The 21,528-nt window shown below is 40.9% G+C and overlaps 1 protein-coding gene across 2 annotated transcripts in view; it reads right to left on the bottom strand.

Moving 5' to 3' along the window:
- The window catches only part of LOC139809286 (terminal nucleotidyltransferase 5C), a 118,366-nt gene that overhangs the window by 56,506 nt on the left and 40,332 nt on the right, over positions 1 to 21,528 (bottom strand). The window contains exon 1 of one of the 2 annotated variants that reach the window (XM_071772061.1): positions 5,124 to 5,797. The exons of the other annotated variant lie outside the window; for it this stretch is intronic. The gene's annotated coding sequence lies outside the window, so the exon portion shown is untranslated. Of the gene's footprint in view, positions 1 to 5,123; positions 5,798 to 21,528 lie in introns of those variants that run through there. 2 annotated transcript variants of the gene reach the window in all.

The raw sequence follows: 21,528 nt of genomic DNA, 5'->3' as shown, positions 1-21,528 counted from the left end.
ACATATTTAGGGTCACTTTACGTTAACCGATACGTGAGATGAAATTCATGAAGTCCCGTAAAAGAAGTACTCTCAGATACCGAGAAGTGCAATTCGAAAAAAGTAACAGCAAAAAGAGAATTATAGAAGAGAAAATTAGCATTAATCAATGTAATGCAAGGAAATGACAATGTTGCAAGTTGTTCCCATATTGCGTTATCAGCCTGTAAACGTAAATAAATTAAAATCGAGCAGATAAATTCGTTTGACGTTTATCGTGTCGCAATATCGTGAGAAAATATGGGCTCGAGAAACAAACTGTCACATTACCGTTAAAAGCCATCTGCTGTAACACCTATAAAGACCATTCCAACACAGAAGTTTAGCGCGAGCGAACTATATTTATGACTTTACATGGGCGGCGCCGTAATTTAATTGGTTAACGTACACCGGAAACTCGAAAAAAAACTTCGCGCAAGCGGAGAATGGCGGAGTGTGAAAAAATCCCGAAAGAAAGGAGGAAGTACTCGCGGGAGTGAAAGGCGGGATCGGGTCGTTTAAGTGATTACTATGAAGATTACTATCCCTCCCCCCGGTCGACTGACGAGCACGTCACGTTCGAAATAGACGGCGGGCGCACCATTGTGTGTCGACGAAAAGAAAATCAATAATCGCGACGATTTGCCGATGCGTCGTTACAATGCGAAAAGAACTGCCTGGCATACCGAAGGCGGAAATTGGGTGGTAGATCGAATTGAGTGAAAGGTATCTCTCTATACGGAGCGCGCGATAACACGGATCCAACGCGTGTCGTGTACGTCGCGCGTCGTTACGCTTGCGAGCCACGAGCGCGATATCTTCGACCGGAAATTCGGGTGAGAAGCAGGGTCAGGAAAACGTCAGGAATGCATCATATTGCGATCCCGCGAGGAGATTCGCGAAGAAAGGAGGAAGTGGCCGCCGAGTGAGTGAAAGGATGCGGGATCAAAAAATTCAACCGAGAGATTATAACACGATCTCTCGACGCACGTGTACGTCGTATCTCTCTTCCTCTCTCTTTCTCTCCTTTTTTTTTCTTCGCTCTTTCTGTTTTCGCATACGTAACACATTGGTATCTCGCTATCGCTCTTTAATAGGAATCATAATACAGCGCGACCGGAATAAAGCCGGTTCCGCGGACGCGTTTGTTCGTCAAATACAGTATATCGCAACAAATAGGATGAATGCGACAATACAATAACGGTACATGGCTACAGCGCATTTGCGTACATTCAACGTTTCAATATTTAGCGAATAAATGCGCTCTCTTTGCTTTGGTTCGCAACACAATGCATATATTTAAATAAAGATTCAATAATGCGTGTTGCTCATCGACAGCTAGTTTATTTATTTATTTATACATTAGCGACGTGGTGAAATTATCGCGTTGTTATCAGATCGATTTGCTACTCGGAAAAAATAAAAATGTCCTAATTAGAGCTCATTTCCATCAGCGCTAATAACGCTATTATAAAAATTGTCTGGAAATTTAGGAAATAATAAAATAAATAAAAAGATACGATTTACGATTAATTAGTGGTTGATTTATGAATGTAGATTCGTAGATGTAATAAAAAATGTCGTATCTCTATACGTAAAATAATTTTTATACGAGTCTTCGAATACTGTTTTCCAGCCTCCTATCTAGCAATCGGTTGTTAAACTGTTCCAATATTAATTATGATCGCAATATGCAAACAAGTAATTAAGACAAACAAGTTTTCGCTCCCGCGAGGCGAGCACGCAGCTGCACGGAGATCCGTAGGTGTCGCGCACCCGCCAACGAACAAACGCATGGCACGTCACTCGAGTTAAACGAGCTTTTGTTCTTGCGCGAGTAAAGAAACAACCTGTTGGCTGTGTAATCAACAACGGTGAGCGCGTTATTTGCACACGCGTCGCATCGCGCCGCGTATTAGGGTCTTGGCAAATCTGCTTAAGATTCCATTGACACCTCCCTCAAACAGCTGACATAAATCGGCGGATTATCTATCTTCGTGCGAACAATGTTAAAACGATTAAGAGGCAAGATCGTGCGGACGGGGGGAGCCGAACGAGCGTTCCGAAACCCGTCTGGCGTAATAATTTCCCCGCGCGAATTATTCCACTCGCGCCGTTCGGCTGGCATTCGCGAAACTCTGAAAAGAAAGAGGGGGAAAAGAAGAAAACGAGGAAAATACCTTGACCCCTTGCGAGCGAGTTTATCTTTAGCTCGACGTTTCCGACGCGCGATTAGGGTGATGTCACTACTTAGGTATTCGGGTAGTATTTCGGGAATATTCTGGTATTTTGGAGTCTGCCTCGAATAGCACGTGGCACATCGAATAAATCAATTTGTTAGGGAACGACCATGTTTACACGGCGACTTGTAATCCGGTTTGGTCACTATACCGTATACTCTATCCGATCCAAAATTTGTCTTCTTTTCATCATAACGAATATAACGATCATTTAAATATGAACCTATTTTGATACTCTAAACATTTGAAACAATCTTTATTATATATTTTGTATATCAAAAGTTGTAGTTTAAATATCGAAAAGGCTCATATCTAAACGATCATTATGATCAAAGGAAGAAAAATTTTGGATCGGATAGTATGCGGTAGAGTTATTAAACCGGATTACATCAAGCCGCCGTGCAAACGTAGTCAATGTCTTATTGCTCGACCGCTTTCGCGACATCATCTGACATCATCCGCCGCGATCGAAAGGTGAAATGAGAAATGACCGTCGCTTTCGCAAGCGCGGAAAAATTATCTTTCGCGCCGACGAAACATCGGCCGTATCTCTCTCTCTCTCTCTCTCTCTTTCTCTTTCTCTATTTCTTTCTTTCTTCGTCTCGAGGAGCGCACTGCAAGCGGAAATGCAGCACAATGTAATTTAATCCGTGCTAATGCTAAGATCGTGAGACGGAGCTTGTTTTGCCAGCTTGTCATTAGTCATTTTATTCAGACGATTAACTGTTAAGTCATAGAAACTTCCCGTATACGCGAAAATACGCTCGTTGTTGCACTACCGAGAGTGGAGCGTATATAAAATTTCAAATATTTCTCGCGCGTGCTTTATCACTCCCGCTGGATTTAAATATCGCAATGGAATAAAGCTTCGAGATAAAACCGCTTTCGCTCTCCATTATACACGCCATAAACGGATATATCGCAGAAAGGCATAAACATTTATCGCATATATATTTCCTTTTCATATGTATCGATGTATCGTTTTCACGCGCAAATAAATCGGACAATTCGATAGACGCCCGCTGATCTGCTTTGCGTAATCCCGATATTCTCCCCCGTTCCCTTCGCGCTTTTCGCGCCGCGACGTAATAATTATTTCACCATATTGCCAAGACTGCTCGTTAAAGACACGGTAAACAAGTCGGCGGCGGCTTTTAATATACCGCTCGCGCGTGATCGCACGTAACGGATGAATTAACGTAACGTACGTACATTAAGGCATTCGTGCCGGCGCGCGGCGGCGCGGCGATCCGACCGTGCGTTGCGTGCGCGCGAGTATATCTGTGTATGTCGCGATTTGTTGCAAGCAAGATATCCCGACCTTGACTACTAATCTATTCCCGCAAAACAGTCGATTCCTCAGAGTATCACGTGTACACAATGACATAATTGCGCGGCGCTCGTAATTTCAATTTCCTCACCTTACGTTGTAGTTGAAAACGAATCGAGCCGCGAATCAAGAGCGTATCTCCGGAGATTTCCCGTTTCTGCTCATTAATCATTTACGCTATATATATATATTTTTTTTAAGATTTACGGCAGTAAGTTGTGCCCTTTATATATACGTGAATTTATTTACGCGAGTTGCAATTTTAAATATATCTTGGAAAACTAGCCACGCGTCACGAAAATAAAAGAATTGTGCGCTACTACTGTTACTTTCTCGATTTTAGCATCGAGATCATCGCGAAAGTAGGAAACAAATCTTTTTTACATTCGTTCATCATTTTACCAGAATTAGGTGTACATTCGACGTGTTAAAAGGCGCATTACTCTAATCTTCGCGTTTTCAAGGATTAATCAGTTCCGCGTTTGAGAAACGCAGTAGTCATAAAGTAATTTAAATTGCAGAGTGAAAGTGAACCGCGCAAAATGAACCACTAGCCTATAATTATACCAGAACAAGGAAGAACGAGTTATTTTCGCACACAATGTCTCGAGTAGACGCACCGGCCGCGGCGAATGATCGATAGTCATCAGCGGACAGCTGTCGACTTCGCTTCCGCCACTTACAATTGCACAAAATCAAGTAAACATCGTTTGCGAAAAGCCACCGTGAATGCAATTCGTAAATTAGCGCGCAGTCGTCAAATAAAATCGTTTATCAGAGTTGATTCATTAACGATCCCAATATCTCCGCCTCTCTACCATAATGCCGCGTGAAGTTAGCAGCGTTCGAAATTCAAATGCTGATCGCAGACGAGACTTGAAAAGCAAGCGCGATTGATTGATATTTAATTACTAATTAGTATCCCGTGTCGCGGAGAAGTTCCTCGACCGATCGCACCGGTGCGTTTACCCTCGGCATCGGGGGTGCATCGACATCACGCGGGGAGCCCGTCGCGCAAAAAGTTCCGCCTGAACTCGGCGAGAGAGGCAGGAGAGGATCCGAGAAAGGTCGCGCGCGTGCGCGCGCGCACCGCGACGTTTCTAGAAAGAGCGCGATCGCTCGCAGAGACGCGAATGGGAATGCGTACTGATGTGTATACGCACGGGGATGCGAGTGGCGGGTTTTTCAAGCCGAAGCGCGAAGAAGGAGAATTCGAAAAGAGCCGAGTAAGAGCGACTCCGAAGTCACTCTGAATTCCCGAGGGACTTCGGAGTTTTCAATTGGCTAAACGCCAATTCACATCAGGAACGATTCTGCCTTGACTCGAATCGAGACGGAACACCGTGAAGTTCGCGCCGTTAATTTCTAAATACGAATTGAACGACTATGGACTACTATGGAGACAGGGTGATAATCGGCTATATTCTCGCTCCTTATTCTCGCAAATCTTCTGTCTCGTCGCCGAGCTCGCGAGGAACGAGCACGAAGGGCTAACATATGGCGAACGAGATTTAATAACACAGTCGGATACTTACAATGCGTACAAGCCTTCTGCTCCTTGTCGTCGTCGGGACACTAGGTCACGGCACGTTTCACTGATCTCTCGCGAGGTCGGGGTGTGTTGTCACGTACAAGGTACGCAGAGACAATAACATCCGGTCCGAGAGAGTTTCGCTTCTTAATCAACGCCTCTCTCAATTGCGGATAAACGCCGCTCGGTGGCCCGCGCACTTAAGTGTGTGCCCGTTTTCTTCTCGTACACCTCGATGTGTATATTTACGATAGAACTCGTCGTTCAACGTGGAGTATAGCGAGGAGCGCGGCGTTCCGCGCCGTTTCCCGAACCGATCGAGCTCGTTGCGCCACCCCAGAAAGTCGAATATCGCACGTCGCGTAAGAGAACTTGGCGCCTTTCGCGTTTGCGTCCGTATACGAAGAGAATCAGCCGTGTGTCGTCTCTCTCTATCTCTCTCTCTCTCTCTCGCCGCCCGTCCGCGTCGACGGGCAGGCCGGTCTCGTGTAGTCGCGAGAGCCGCCGCTCCGTTCTCGCGCCCGCTCGCCGGAGGAACCGGGAAAAACGTACGTTTTACTCGGCCGTGGGCAAGACGCGCGCAAAGGGGAAACCGTGTATACGTGTACGACCAGAACGAGGAGGTTCAAGCGTGAACACGTCTACGACACCACCAGTCACCGCGGCGAATCAACTGACACTGACAGCGACGCGTACGCTCCGAGCGCGCACGCACCCGCGTCGCCCCACCACCGCCCGGCGACGAGTCCCCCTCCCGCCTCGTGCTCTCCCGGCTCCCCACCCCCTGCCCCACTCGCGACGACTCCGGACTCCGGAGTCCGGCCGGCCGCGGTGTCCTCGTCGCCGTCCCCGCGTGACGCCGCGCGCCCACACACGCTCGCGGACTTCGCGGAGTCGCAGCGCGAGCGCGACCCGAGATCGCCGATCTCCGGGAGTTTATTATACAACGCGGAGACCGCCGCGGCGACACATGCGCGCAATGCGAGCCGGCGCGGTGCGCGGAAACGCGCGGGTAACCGGCGAAACGACGAATCTCTAGCGAAGGGAATTTTTTTTGTAGCTTTCGAGCAAACTCGGCTTTTGCGTCTCTCGCTGTCCTAATTGCTGCGCGCTTTTCATCATTCCGTCGATTTTTCCTCTCACACGCAGCGCGTAACGCAAGGCTCGGTTTTCTCTCTCTTTCACGCGCGCGCGCGCGTGACTCTTCGCCGCTCCGCGCTCGTGGGATCGCGGATGGTGCCCGAAAGAGAGAGTAGGCCACGACGCGCGAGTAGTGGCGTGTGTTGCGCGATCGATCGGTGCGCCGAGACTTCCGCGATTTTCCGGTATTGTCCGAGACGTTAGTCGTCTCTTTATTTTCTGAAATTTTGCAGCCTGTCACAATCCTGCACGCCTGACGATTTAAAAAGCGTTTTAAGTTTCTTAATGTCTGCGTCCTACGTTTCAGGGGAATTACGAAACTATTTTGACGAAATGCACTTGTAAAGAATTAGACAGGAGCTCGGCTACACTCGCCACGGTAAATTATGCATGCAAAATTCTTTGTGTAAAAGTTTTCGCTATAAGCTGCAGGAATTGTTCGCGTACGTTTATTTTGAAAGAAATTGCAGGCTGATGTGATGCGCTTAAAAATGTTCAGATATTGTGAAATCCGAAATTATGAGACAGAATTAATTAATAGATTCTATTTGGTTGGCTCGTAATAGATAATTTCAAGTCGTGCCTAAGGCGCGAATTAATGTTTTTTTTTTTTTTCAATCTTTAAAATGGTTGCTTTTAATTATACTCACTATGTGTAACGATATACTTTTCAAATTTGCATGGCTTAGAATATAAATTAAAATTATGTACAAAGATATACGCGAAGAACGCCGAGGAATCCTACAGACTTCCGCTTAAAGTCTTCCCGCGCACTTCCGTAAAACGGTAATAATAATCAAACACGCTGCGTACTACATTATAATAATCCTGAGAGGCGAGGCGAGCATTATGCGCCGCGAGAGACAACGTTGCGACGTTCCTCTATCCCAAGTCTTACGTAATAGCCGGATCAATTACTTCTGCCTATAAGTGGGACGACTTCGAGACGTTACGCGGCCTTGTTTGCGCTCTTTATCTTCGAAATTGTTGCAATTTTCAAATAGCGTCGTTCTTTTTTTTTTCCTCGATCTTACGTCCACATTCCAGCGCGGCGGTTCCTCCGCGCGCGGAGGTATACGCGCATTCGAACGTTTCTAACAGCTTCTAGAAACGGCGAACTATAGACATCGATGTCAGATAAGAGCTTATAGCCGTCTGTTTCTCGTAACCTATAGGCTAAATACGTCCTTCCGCGCACCAAGAGTTACCGTCCTACTTTACGCTCCATCGCGTTTTCCGGATTCCCTTCGAACTGTCGTTCCGTGCAGTTCTTTAATCACGACGACCTCACCTAAGCGGAAACCATAGAACACGGGAGATAGTTAACATCAAACGCCTGATAGCGATCAATTTGACGTAATTAGTATTGAATCGATATTTCGACGTACGTGTCTTTTCATATGACAAGAGAAATGGGTTAATATTTTTACACAAAGCTATATAAAGACGTGAAAAATGCAGAAATCAAATGAGATTAGACATTAGATTAGATATTTGTTATTTTTAAAGATATACAAAAACTCTCAAAACAAAGTAAAAACATATCGATAATATAATTTCTTTGTATTGTTGCACACGTGACTGTTATCTTCATTTCTTGAAATGGAAAATATTAAAACTAATACTATAAAAATCAATTTTCGATTTTATATTCAATAAAAAAATTATATTTTATATTCTATATTCAATATAATAATATTTTTAATTCCACTTTTGTGAATAAATGTCTCTTCAAAAAGAATTATTAATCACGTTGTCAATAACACGCCAGTATCGATAAAGTTCAAAAATATTACCTCGACGTTTATGAATTCGTATAATGAATGGATAAAAAACGGATGAAAAAATCTTTTGTTTCAATCGTATCGTACGAAAAGCTCGCAATAAATTTAACGTAGGCAATGAGTAGTATGAATAAAACGTAGACTGAACTTAGAAGTACTTGGACAGCGAGTATTTACTTTGATATTAAACTCTGGTTGTGGAAGTTTGATATTAAAATTTATACGTCATTAAACGCGCAGTACGAATGCCGGGGAATTTATATTTACAACAAGGGTATATACTTCCGTATCTAGATCCTACATAGACTCGCCCTTCCATCCGCAGAAATTCTCAGTGCAGAAACACAATGGAAGTCGAGATATCATTTGAAGCAGATTAAAATCTGCAATCCCATGTTTTCTTTCATTAATCCGTTTTTTTTCTCTTTATATATATACGTTTTTCTTTTGCATAACAGAGTATCTATCGTGAGTGCATTAAATATGTTGGACGTGTTTTCTCAAATATCAAAGCGATACTTGCTGCTCATGTAATCTCACGCACGTTAGATACTGATTATCTCACTAAGAAAAATTCTGGATTTCCCGAACGCGAGCTTGTATTCATTTTTACTCATATATGCTATTCATACCGTGTGGCGGGTGATTCTTCCGTGTATTGTCTTCCGAGGCTAATAAGTGCGAATGGATATTTATGATCGAGGAAAGAACGCACAGGAAAGGAACTGCGTTTAGACGGACGACGCGAGTAGAGCATCAGGACGTATCTGTGGGAACGAATTGTGGTCGTGTTATCGTGATATATAAAACGCGCAAACGATATCAAATTTAACAAGTCGACGAAACTACGCCTCATTAATATATTTCAGAACTGACTGATTTAAAAGCGTGAAAGACAATCGTCGCGGCAGGTCGAGCGTCGCGGGTTCCGAGCTGCCCGCGGAAAAAAAACCTCTTCCAGGGTTCCAAAGACAATTTTAGGTCAAACAGTTATTGCAGGTTATTGACTCGACATCAGATCGTTACTTTCACGTCATAGTGTTGGTCGTGCTTTTAAATCGAAGCGGCGGTTAATCTATTCTCGGACGCGCTATACCGCCGATGTAACAATCCTGCCATTCATCGTTAGGCAAAGAATGTAAGGAAGCGATGATAAATTTTTTAGATGTTCACAAGTCGATGGTAATGTTTCAGCACGCGTCTTCTCCCATATGAAAGAGGGATTTGTAAAAAAGATATCCGGGGATGCGGGGATTCCCATTAAATGTTCGCGATCGTTGACATTTGAACATAGATCACATCACACGAATATCGTCCAACTATTGCAGACAATTCTACTTGAAAAGTCTGTCTAAGTTTCTTTAGCTCTCGAGCTTGCAATAATTTCAAGATATTTCAATTCCTCTACATGCGAGTAAAGACGTTTCGTATTATAAAACTCAACAACTATGTTTTTCTTCCATATTAAAAAGTGGATGGAATTTTATATTATTTATTTTCACCTAAAATTTATTCTGTAAAATTCTTTAGGTTTCTTGTCGCTTTACTCAAAAATAATTTACGGTATAACATTGATTTCTCTAGTTGTGAAACATCCTAAAGTATATGCATTCGTGCATATGTCTATAAATAAAGTAAAAATAAATAAAATTAATTTCACTGAATTAATTCGTAATATCTAACAGATCTAGCAAATAATTTAGCACAATCCAAAGCTGCTGTAAAATCGGTTCTCTTATCCTGTTCGAGTTAAGTCGCTGCGCACGTATTCAATTTGTAATTTACACGATGCCAGAGCATACGAGATAGGATTACACACCTACGACGGTAACTTTGCACCGTGACTAATAAAGCTTTCAGAACCGGGTAATGTAATGTCCGAGAAAGTAGCTTCAGTTAAGCCGTAAGCTTTAATTTCTGTATACATACGAGCCTTGTTGATATTAGATGGGTCTGCAATTTTCTCTTCTCTTAAACAAAGAGCATCGCCGTTATCATTTTACTTTGTCTTGCAGATAATGTTAAATCTAAAAATATATCCTGAAAGAAACATTTTAAGGTAAATGTACCAATGCCGGGACACTTAAGATCTACATATGTCTGGACACCTTTATCATTTTAGTTTTTAAACAAGTATATAACGCGAATTAAAATCAAAAATAAAAATACAATACAAAAAAATATTTTTATCTTTGATTCTTTGATTTTAATTCGCGTTATAATTTATTTAAGAACTAAAATGATAAAAATGTCCAGACATTATTAGTACACTTACTTTAAGTAGCATACATTGAGGAACAGTGAGTTTCACAATAAATTAATTTTTTCTTAAAAATAATTTTTTTTTTAATTAAGCAAAGCGACAAATCCAGTCGTTAGACTTTTTGAAATGTATTTCAAAGCAACTCTTTTTCGATTGTAGCTTAAACTTTGCAAGAGATCATAGAAAAATACGACAAGATGGTGATATCCGTTAAATTCCAATGTGTCGCTTTAACGGAAAGATGAAAGGGTTAAATTCAAGCAACGATCGCGAAACTAACGACGCTAATTCTAAGACCCGCGACGGTGTGGTGGGGACACGAACGCAGGCCGAGAGACGACGAGAGATCGCGTCGTCGCGCTCGGACAGCGCGAGCGAAGTGAAGGTGTTGATGACGTAATGTGCGCACGGCAGCAACCGCGTGCGTGGTAAAGTGGAGAGTTGCTCGTGACTTGCGGTGTGCATTAAGAGAGAGAGAGAGAGAGACAGAGAGAGAAAGGAGAAGAGAGAGAGAGAGAGAGAGAGAGAGAGAAAGATAACAAGAGAAAGAGTGAGATACGAAGAGAGGAGCGGAGCGTAGAAGTTGCGCACAAGCGCAACGACGTGCAACGCTGCGCTGCGCTGCGCTGTCGCCGTCGCTACAGCGACCGTCAAGGACGTTTGCGCTCGGTTTGCCACGCCGAGAGAAAGAAAATGTTGAAGTGAGACGCAGAAAGACGGAACGGCGGTAACCGAGAGGGAACGTGACGGAAAGGTAGATGAGGAAAGGAGAGGGCCACGGGAGAGGCAGAGCGAGAGAGAGAGAGAAAGAGGGACTGAGAGAGACAGGCGTAGACGCGAAAGAGAAGAACGCGCACGGACGCACGTTTCTCGGGAGAGTTCCTTCTCTCTATATCACGCGCCCGCGAGATCGACGCGACGAATTCGAGCCTCTCGATCCGGCCTCGAGTGGCCTTGAATACGTCGCTGGCGACTCTTGCAGGGTGTGTGGAGAGCGAGAGATCAATCTCCAGGGCATTTTCCGTCGCTACGGGCATTGCGACTCGCGGTGTGCGTGGTGTTTAATTATCGGTTCTATATATAGGCTAACGTAATTTTAAAGTAACGTACTGTATTATTAGAAGGTAGAGTTTTATTACTTTTCTTTCAGCAATGTATAAAAAATTTAGGTTAAAAAAATGAGTTTGATCTACGTAGAGATTTATAGAAGTATTTTAAATGCTTACATATGTCGATTCCGATTTTAATCTGATTTTAAAAGCAATTCTTATATATATGATACATATTTTATCTATCCTTTACATAAAACACATAAAATTTATAAAATATAATATATATTAAATATGATAAATATCGTTTAAAAAAGTTATGCTTAAAAAAATTGTAAACGTTAAGTAAAAAATTTCATTTCTCGTTCCATTGAACTTTTCGCTACATCATTCATCCATCTTTCTCCGCCCATCGCGCGTTACGCAACGGCTATTGTATCGAAATGTGCGCAACACGCGAGCGCTTCTTCTGTAAACATTATTCGTCATTCGCGAACAACTTCTGGTACAGGAGAGATAAACTCGATCGCTCGCAGAAACGCCGTTTGTTTTCGCTCGTTAAACAGTCGGACAGCGACAGAATTACACTTGCCGCGATCCGCCGCGCCGCAGACATGCCGTCGGCGACATGTAATTTCTTAAAACCTCTACGAAAGGTGGCCTCCCTCCCGCCTGGCGTTCTCGCCCGGCTCACAGTCCACTTTTACTTTGTTAGAAAAGTCTGGCGCGTATATCAAGGCCATCAGGTTTATCGATCAGAGCCGCGCGCGGGCTTCTCTAATAACACGAAAAAAAAGAGCGATCCCTCTCATCAAACCGATTGAAATTGTAACTCGATATACGTCACCGGTCCCTGCCTCGCTTATACGTTTTCCGCGTAATGCAAGGTTCTCTCGAGGTACTTGCACCAAAAATCTTAAAACCTTGAATACAATACAGACAATAGGAACAGGGAATAAGCCAGGCAACAAAAATAACCCTAACTTCAACTTATAATAAAACTGAAGTACTGTGATTGTTTAGATATAGGCAATAAATAGATAATAGAAATCCAACCGAAATTCTGTTCCTATTGCCTATTAAGGCCCTATTTCATATTTCATTGCGTTAATACCCAGTTTTTGATAAGTTGAAATGTGGTTATTGCCTGTCTTATTCCCCGTTCCTATTGCCTGTATTGTGTGATAGGCTTAATACCTCGATACTTCAGAAATTGTCGCCAACTCCCTTTGCTAAAGATTCCACGCGCAATCGATATTCGGGAATCCCAGCACGAAAATCCTTCGTCAATCCGTAATCTTTTTTGAAGTAGCTAATCAACTCGATGGCCAGTGCACAATATTTCTGATACATCGCGTTGGGTATCGCGTGGAGAAGTTACATTTTGGTAAACGCTGTTGCGAGAAGTACCTATAGCCGCGCGAATGTTTGTCTCGCGAAGTTAACTTCTGGAACTTCCTTCCCAAGGGTTAAAGACTTCATTTATTTTTGTCCGACGCGCGCGTGGGCAGCGTAAAACCGTGTAAATCCACCGCGCAATTTCGTTTCATCGGCGAATCTGTCGCGCGGGAATCACGGAACCTCTGGAACAGCCTGTACACGACACCGACCGCCGTTCGATAAACTGCCGAGTGCGGGAGAGGCGATTGTAACACTCGTGCATAGGTCAATCGGTTATGAGTATGCCGTAAAATGATCGATGCGGCACTTTTCCGCGGGATTGTGTTACCAACCAACGTGTCTCGGCCGGCGACTCGTAATAACAACGAGATCTCAGCCGTATCGTAATTCGCACCGGCTGATAAACGAATGCGGCAGAAATCGACGAATTATGCCGGGGGTAATTAAATGTCGAAACAACGATGACGGCAGCGACGACGGCGACCGTGTGCTCTTATGTTGTGCTCGCAATTACGTTTTCGCAAGCGAAGCGCCGCGCCGCGCCGCGCCGCATTGTGTAGACCGGCGCGGCGCTCCGTTCCGGAGTGTTCGTTTGCAACACGGAGTTTTTAGCGGTTGTGTCGTGGTGCCGCGCCAGGCAGGAACGCGGAGAGAGATCGCGGTGGTTTTCGCAGGAACGCGAGGAACGCTTATCCAATCGGCAACGGCAACGGATAAACGTAACGCGAGTCGGTCGGTTCGGTTGGGAAAAAGTTTTGCATAATGTATATAACAGCCGGTGCTACTTCTCGCGGGTATACGAGCGCGGTCGTCAGCTAAATCAATGACCCGCGGCCAGCCTGATCGAGCGTTTCATCGTCCGCAGAATTTATATCGTTTCAACAACTACATCGTGTCACTGGAGTAACTTATACAGAGCGTTCCAATATAAACATTGTGTATGTGTATATTTGTACGTGTATAATTTAATATAATATTCAGTATTATATTAAATATATAATTTAAAATTAAATCATAGTGAATATTTTATACATGTATAAACATCGACAATCATATTTAAAGCGACAATTATATTAGTGAACCTAAAAAGCGAACGTTTTTATGGATACCCAATTTTGGATACCTCAAACTAGAAAAGAAGATCAAAGAAATTTTTTAAAATTTCATAATGCTTGTTATATATTCGCATCGCGTACGACGTCCTCTGTGACTTCATAGATCTTTAAGCACAGTTATCTGACTTTGACTAATGTTCATATACCGAAATCTCTCTCAATTCAGCAACCTTCACCACAACCGTTTCACACGTGCTACCTTGCTAACTTGCGCTACCTTGCGTAAGATAATCCTGTAAATCGCGAGCGTTACGGTAGGTGAGACAATCTTGCACAACCGTACCAACGTACCAACGTTAGCGGGAATGCAATCGATGATAAGCGAGTGCGTGTATTTCACTTCGTTTAAAGCGCGGCTAGGCCGCTACTTTCATAGATAATGCCGAGCGTTGGAAATATTAGAAAAAAAAATTCCCATTGCGAAACGGTGAAACGTATGTCCGTATTTTTATGCTTGCGTTATTACAATAAGTAACGATATATGGACGATAAAAGCACGCACGTAACGAGTAATTGATCGGTGGGTTTACGTCAGCAACGTAAAATTCCAACAATTAGATTCGTTACCTAAAAAGCTTTCCTCATCGCGAAATTGCTGGGTATTCTTGAACTGCTCCGTATAAGGATGAATATTCCATGTACCTACATTGTTTCGGTAGCATTAATCGTCACGTCTTCTCGTAACGAAGAGAAATCGGACGATTAAGGGCTTTGGCACATAGAAATATTTAAGCAGTAAAACTTAAGCAGTATTAAGAAATCAACGGTATGGATTCGTTACCGCTTAGGGCCGTGCCTTAAGTTCTTGACTGTGATTGGTCGATTTGCTTACTGCTTGAGTTTTACTGCTTAAGTTTTTCTATGTGCCTTAATGCTACCGAAACAATGTACGATTATCGAAAACGTATCATAATGTATAACTATGTGTCTTTGTGTGCGGGAACATTGAAGTAAGTTCAGAACAGCAAATAATTATTCATTATTATTCATATATACACCCGTAAGCTGTTATAAATACATAAGCTGTTTAGTTTGAAAGTGATGTAAATCCGGTTTTCTGGAACTTCATAAATTTTAATCAAGCGTAAACTGATTAAATTAAAATATAAACTGGAACTTTTATCGTCATCAATAAGTATAAATACCTTACATAAAAAATAGTGCTACTTCTGAATCGTAAACATTTTTGTTCGAATTTTCTTCCATCATTCAAGAAACAGTGTATGTAATCAATTTTAGCAAATGCTTATGTATTATTATGAGCTTACAATAAAATTCATTAAGGTTACGAGACACAGTTTCGCATAAATGTGGTCCCGTTACATCAAAAGCAAATAGCATCTTCATAAGTTAATGAAAAACACATGATATATTTAATCTAAATGCATTAAATCGTATTTAATTTGTATGCAAAAAGTTATTTAAATTATTCTCCGAATATAACTTTTACTTGATGTTGACATTTATTACCTTTCTCCTAACGTTCGCTTCTTTCTCCAAAGTAAAGCGCCCGAAAAACGTAATGCGCAACAAGCTCTTACAATGTCCACTTCATCGTAGTTACCGGAGAAACAAGGACTATGACCTTTCTTCAGAATGTCACTCGCGATCGGTTAAATATATATTGTTCGCGCGCGAACTTTTACGAAGTCGAGATATGCGACGAAGAATTTTCAGATTCCGGTATGAAGAGTGCGTGCAATATTTTTAAGTAAACCGATAAGAGGTGCGATAGTTTTAAATCACGCGCAGGTTTTTTAACGTCAATTTTTAAACTGATAATTATTCTCATGTTATCAAGTGCACCTTAAGTGTATTTTGACGCTATACTTTCAAAAATTAGCGTGTAACATTATTAGAAAACATAACGGCGTAAGTGATATAAATAAAATAGTAAATAATATGTAAATAGAGTATAATAGAATAAAAATAGAATTTTTTACATATCCTGATATGACAAAGTTATAAATACTCTGTTTGATCCGATATAAAAATATAATATAAAACTGATAAATAATAAAGATGCAAATGTATAATAGCTGTGAATTTTATATTTTGTACATTCAAACAAGCTCTTTCGCATCTTAACCGCACAAGTCGAAGATTAAGTCTAGCCAGATTCGTATACATTTATACGCGCGATCTCGCTTGAAATCCTAATTTTCTATTCACCCGTAAGATTCTCTCAAGTTCACTGCGGTACGGTAACGATCCTCGCGAAGGTTGAAGAGATTTCGAGTAAACTCGAGCGCGGTAAAATGATACGGGACTCGGTGTCTCAAGGATATCATTGAAACCCTCGACAAACTCATTGCCGCCGGCACCGACATCACCTTCTCTCTTATCTCTCGCTCTTATAAGATCTGTTCGACGCGTTATCCTACTAGCGACTGAATACCAAGACCCCGTTGCTATTGCTACTTAAATTGACCTTTACACCGTAGTAACGTCGACTGCAGATATCATTCGCTATGTGCATACAGACGGTTTAGTTACGGGAAGTAACAAACATGTGGCTAACACCATGGTTTGAGTGGAACATAAATTACTCGGTTACGCGCAACATCCTATCAGAAACGTCAAAACCACCTTAAATCTGCGTACAACATAGATGATAAGCAAATAAAATAAATAAAGCTTGAGTAAAAGAACATTTAATATTCAATGGGGCGACATAAGTTAATAAAGAAGCTTTATATCGTAAATATCTTACATCAAAGTATCGTGAGTTTTGTACGAAATCAAGAGTCAGTGTGAGCGAATAATGAAATCATTTCTTACTCTCATACACTAACTCTTGTCTTATGAAATCTCTTCTATGGCCGAATGAATTTATAGAACAAAGAGTAGAATTTATATAATGTTAAAGACTCTAGAACCTTTTTAGAGTAGAACAAAAAAGAAAAGAAAGTATATAGTGTTTAAAATATCCCGTTTTGGAACATTTTTCCTAAATTTGTTTGCAATCTTTGACGATAAAAATTAATCATGGAAAAATTATAAGTTTTACAAAAAAAGCGTAAACCATAAGAAAATATTAGATCTTACAATTAAATAAAACAGAATGGCCATCTAAGAAAATTATCACCGACAAAATTTTATAAAATATTTATAAAATATGTAATAATATTTGTGTTAATAGTCAAAATAATAAAAGTTTGAAAAATAATAATAGAAAAGAGACGCAGTCTTTCAATTCACGTTAGATTTGCTAACAATCTCTCGTTGAAATTTAATCAAGCGATAATGCGACATCTCGTATAGTCTCCGAAAAGACTAGCTTAGTTTATCTGTATCGATCTACCGAGAGACGTGTCCGAGCAGGTAATACGAAAAAATTTTGCTGATCAGCAGCTCGAGCCAAGTGACGGGTCAACAAACGTACGATACGTCGAAATTCTACACGCGCTTTCGCTTTCGTGATCCCTACGATCGATTTACCTGCACCGCGAGTTTTCATACGACACCTGTTGCTGATTACGCGGTTGCTGCTTTCCAGAGAACGGACGCCAACCCGTCATTCGTCGTTAAACGATAACTTGAGCAGCCGCGATCGAATCGCCCTTTTGGGAAGCGTGATCCTATGCATCACGTATTGATCTCGATACTATCAGTATCTTTTGTTCTATATGATCAGTGCAGAACTTCTACTTCATGCAAGACGACCTTCTCATTTTTCTTTTCCTTCGCGTCCTGTTGTTGTTTCCCTGTTATAATTCCTATTTATTGCAATTATTAACGAAACACGAAATTCGATATAAAAACACAGTAAACTCGACACGCAAAGTGGGACACTGCATAATGCAACAGCATTATAATCAAATTAATGATAAACGTTCGGTTGCCTCCGCGTCCGATTAAATTTGTAATTCAATTAATAATAACATTCGCTTCCAGATATTATTATTGGAACTTCGCCGGACGTATAGAAATTATAATGTACAATATTTCATTCTCGATACGATGAAAATTTCTAAACGTTTATCAATAAAGTTATCACTTTTTACCACGAAATATTATATTATGCCATCGCATTTTGCAGCAACAGCAATAAACAACTTCTGTGATTGCATCGTAGATTTTTTATAGACTGATATAATGTTGTGCAATTAAAAAACGGAATAACATCGTGGTCAAGCCACTGCGACTGATAATTCTATTCTAGACATTGAGACAGAAAGGAAGACGCTAACTTCCTGACTCGATAAAGTAGGTATGTGTGAGATGAACTTCCTGAGAGAATTTAGAGCATGTATAATACAATATCTTTTTTAGATTTAGGATTATCTCGGATTATGCACAGTTATGTCGATTCTAGTTGTATCGACTTGTTGATTTATATAAAAATGATATCGCACAAAACGTAGTTTTATATAGTATTGATGAATTTTTTACAGTGAAGATTTATTACCTTCGAGATATTCAAAAATGCATGACTTCGCAATTTATTCACATACTATTGTATGTTACATATTAAGTAAAATAATGTCTGTAAATTTTTAAATTAAAACATAATATTAGCCAGAAATAAAAATGCTATTTTTGAAAATTGTTGAAAGTATTCGAAAAACATGGCTTAGTAAACATATGTAATAAACATTTCTAATAATTTCGAAACTCAATATAACGTTTTTTCGTGTGTTATTTCACGTTTTATTATTTCGCTATACAGGGTGCAATCACAAGAAAATCAGTTTTTCTTATAAAAAGTGCGCCAACTAAATGTCAACGTGGGTTTACCAATATTATATTGCGTGAGAGAATGGCGAGCACTAGTATTACGCAGCTTACTGATATGAATATAGTTGCTAAGCTGACCACATTAAAGTCGTTAAAGTAATAATATCTTATTTCGTTAAAAGTCGCAGAGCCGTTATAAACTATTTAAGCGTATCAATTGCAACCAGATTTTCAAGAAACCAATAGACTCGTTAACCGAAGTCGTAGATAAAATAATAGTACGCATGCAAATTTATGTACATGTATTTGCCTTATAATTATAATTTACATATGTAATTTATAAGTAAATGATATATATTTATATACATATATACAAAGATATTTTGTTCTATCGTATATTCAATAAAACGACACATGTCAAGCTGTGTGCTATTTCACTAACGATAAATGTTGCGATGCGAATGAATTCAGCGCTACAAAAACAGTAAAAAAAAAAAAGAGAGAAAGAGAGAGAGAGATAATGAAATTATCGACGTGACGTGACGAAAAATAAAAATCGATTTTCCTGTCACTTGCGGCCTTCCAGTGTTTGAAACTGGTGAAAACCGAGCTCTCGGCTTTTGCATCCAGAATCAGGGTGTGGTAGGTAACGCACAAGGTTGACTACATTCACGCTGGCGCCATTATCTACCCGCTCTCGAACGAATTGTTGAAGGAACAGGTCTTAAAATTGTCCCCGTTCCTATCGAAAGTCGCGCTCTCGACACTTTGCCGACACGTGTACCTCCCACAATTCGTTTTACTACAGCGAAACTTATACGATTGCAGAAGAAATGCTGTTTATAACGATAAATCGATCCGTATTAATTAATTCAAGACAATAGTGAATTCTATAATAAATAAGCAGCATTCAATTCTTTAAGGAAGAACGTGTTGAGGGATATTTTTATAAAATATCCCTCAAAATATGGTTAATTATATCAAAGATTATATCAACAACAATAAGACAGACTGTATTGCAATATAAAATCTTTGTACTATTTAATATATAAAAAATAAAAATTGTTTTAGCTTTAGATTACTAAATCCGTATTCCATCAGATTTAGTCTTAATGCAGTATCGAACTATGTTTACTTATTTATCATTTTGTGCATATCGTGATAAAATACACTTTTAACAGTCTGTGACTTCTCTTGAAAGTAAATTTTTCTCGTTTGAAAGTAAATTCAAACTATCGTATACGACTACAACTGTCGCAGAACAACTTATAAGTTTTTCTCATAAGAGTTGACTATTTTTCACACGATCGACTTCGTCGTAGATTATAAAAAAAAAGTGCGTTAGTAGGCCTCGTTTCGCAAAAGATGCGTGGAAGATGTAAGACGGATAATTGGAAAAGAATGCGAAACGCGGTTTCGCAATATCGCGAACCGGGACGGTAACCTTGTCTTACTAGCGCAGGATCGATGGGGACTCTTAAAAAATTAAGCGCCACATCTCGTGGGGATTTATCGTGCGCCGTCACCTGGGTGTAATTGCGTTTCTTGAGTATAATAGCGGGACAAAATAAACATCAATCGATACCTTCTAAGGAAACCTGGATAAATGTTTCAAGGAAAAAAAACGCTACGATCGATTTTTCGTGCATTACACCTAGCGACGCGGTTCTGCTCGTTAGAACCAGAAGAGGACGCAGAGTGGATCGAATGCAGATTACATGATGTAGCCAGCTTAGCGCGAGAGTCTCTTCTATAAAACACGCCGTAGGCGATCTCTCATATAGCTCGACTATAAAAGGAATGCATTAATGAACCCTGACAAGCTTTGTTTCATCGTATCAAGTAGTTTGACAACATAATTACGGGTTATAACGTCTATTGTACTCAATGCATCGAGGCATTGATAGTCTTGTACTAGTTCGTAGCTGTACTTAACACAGTACGCGAAAAAAAAATCCATCTGATAATTCTTTTACACTCGCCAGAGAGAGATTTTTATAAAATTCTCACAAATTAAATATATTATTACCTAACGCGAACTTTTCTGTCTTTCGGAAAAAAAAGGACGAAAGACATCTAGTCAAGCCTCAATGTTTCGTCACCGTGCATGGCAATCGAGGTAATTTAGCTGGGCGACCGTCATTCATCAGAATCAGTGTGCATCGAGTGACGAGGCTTCGCCAAATATTACGTTATACGTTAAGTATGTCCATCGGCGTTACGAAAATGCCTCGGGCTGTCGAGTCCGAGCAAGAGCCACGCCAAGCGGAGGAGCGAATCGCCGAAGCGCGCGCGGATGATGTTACTATAATGTCAAGAGCAACCGGTATATCACACTCAGCGACTCAGCATACGCGCTTAGCGCGTAGCTGCGCGACAGCCGTCCACCGCTGTTCCTCTGCGTATTTAGGATACGGCTGCTAACGCGTCCGCGACATACGAATGCGGTTTTCTACGTGCGAGGAATTGCGTGCTTACATACTCACGCGTCGCGTCGCGTTGCGTTACGTTGCGTTGCACACACAGGGACCCTGACTGCTAATCACGTATCTCATTGACGAGACGCAAGAAAAGCGGAAGAGTCGCGATGAAGAAAGATAACAATTACAGAATGACCCGAAATGGGAGGCAGCAATTTGTTTTCGTCAAGCGTGATAGAAGACATCACGGATTCGACGCGACGCGCGAGCTATTAATTAATTTGCGGTGATTAAGCGCGTTTGCGGAATTGTAAAAACTTTCGCTGCACTATCGATCACTAATGTGAGCGCTACATAATATACGTGCTAATTTATGTATCCTGATAAACAGTCCATCTGCATCTTCAGTCATTTCCTTTTGTTATGTAAGTGCTATCAAAATGCTATTTCTTGATTATGTATACACATATAGTCTCGAAAAAATTATCGTTATTTTTTCAAAGATGGGTATATAACTATAAAAAAATCTGAGGAAAGTATAGGGCTAAAAAGCATTA

This window comes from Temnothorax longispinosus, chromosome 3 (genome assembly GCF_030848805.1).
Source record: "Temnothorax longispinosus isolate EJ_2023e chromosome 3, Tlon_JGU_v1, whole genome shotgun sequence".
Classification (NCBI taxonomy): domain Eukaryota; kingdom Metazoa; phylum Arthropoda; class Insecta; order Hymenoptera; family Formicidae; genus Temnothorax; species Temnothorax longispinosus.
The sequence above is the reverse complement of the archived record's forward strand: the minus strand, read 5'-3'. Positions and strand labels throughout refer to the sequence as shown.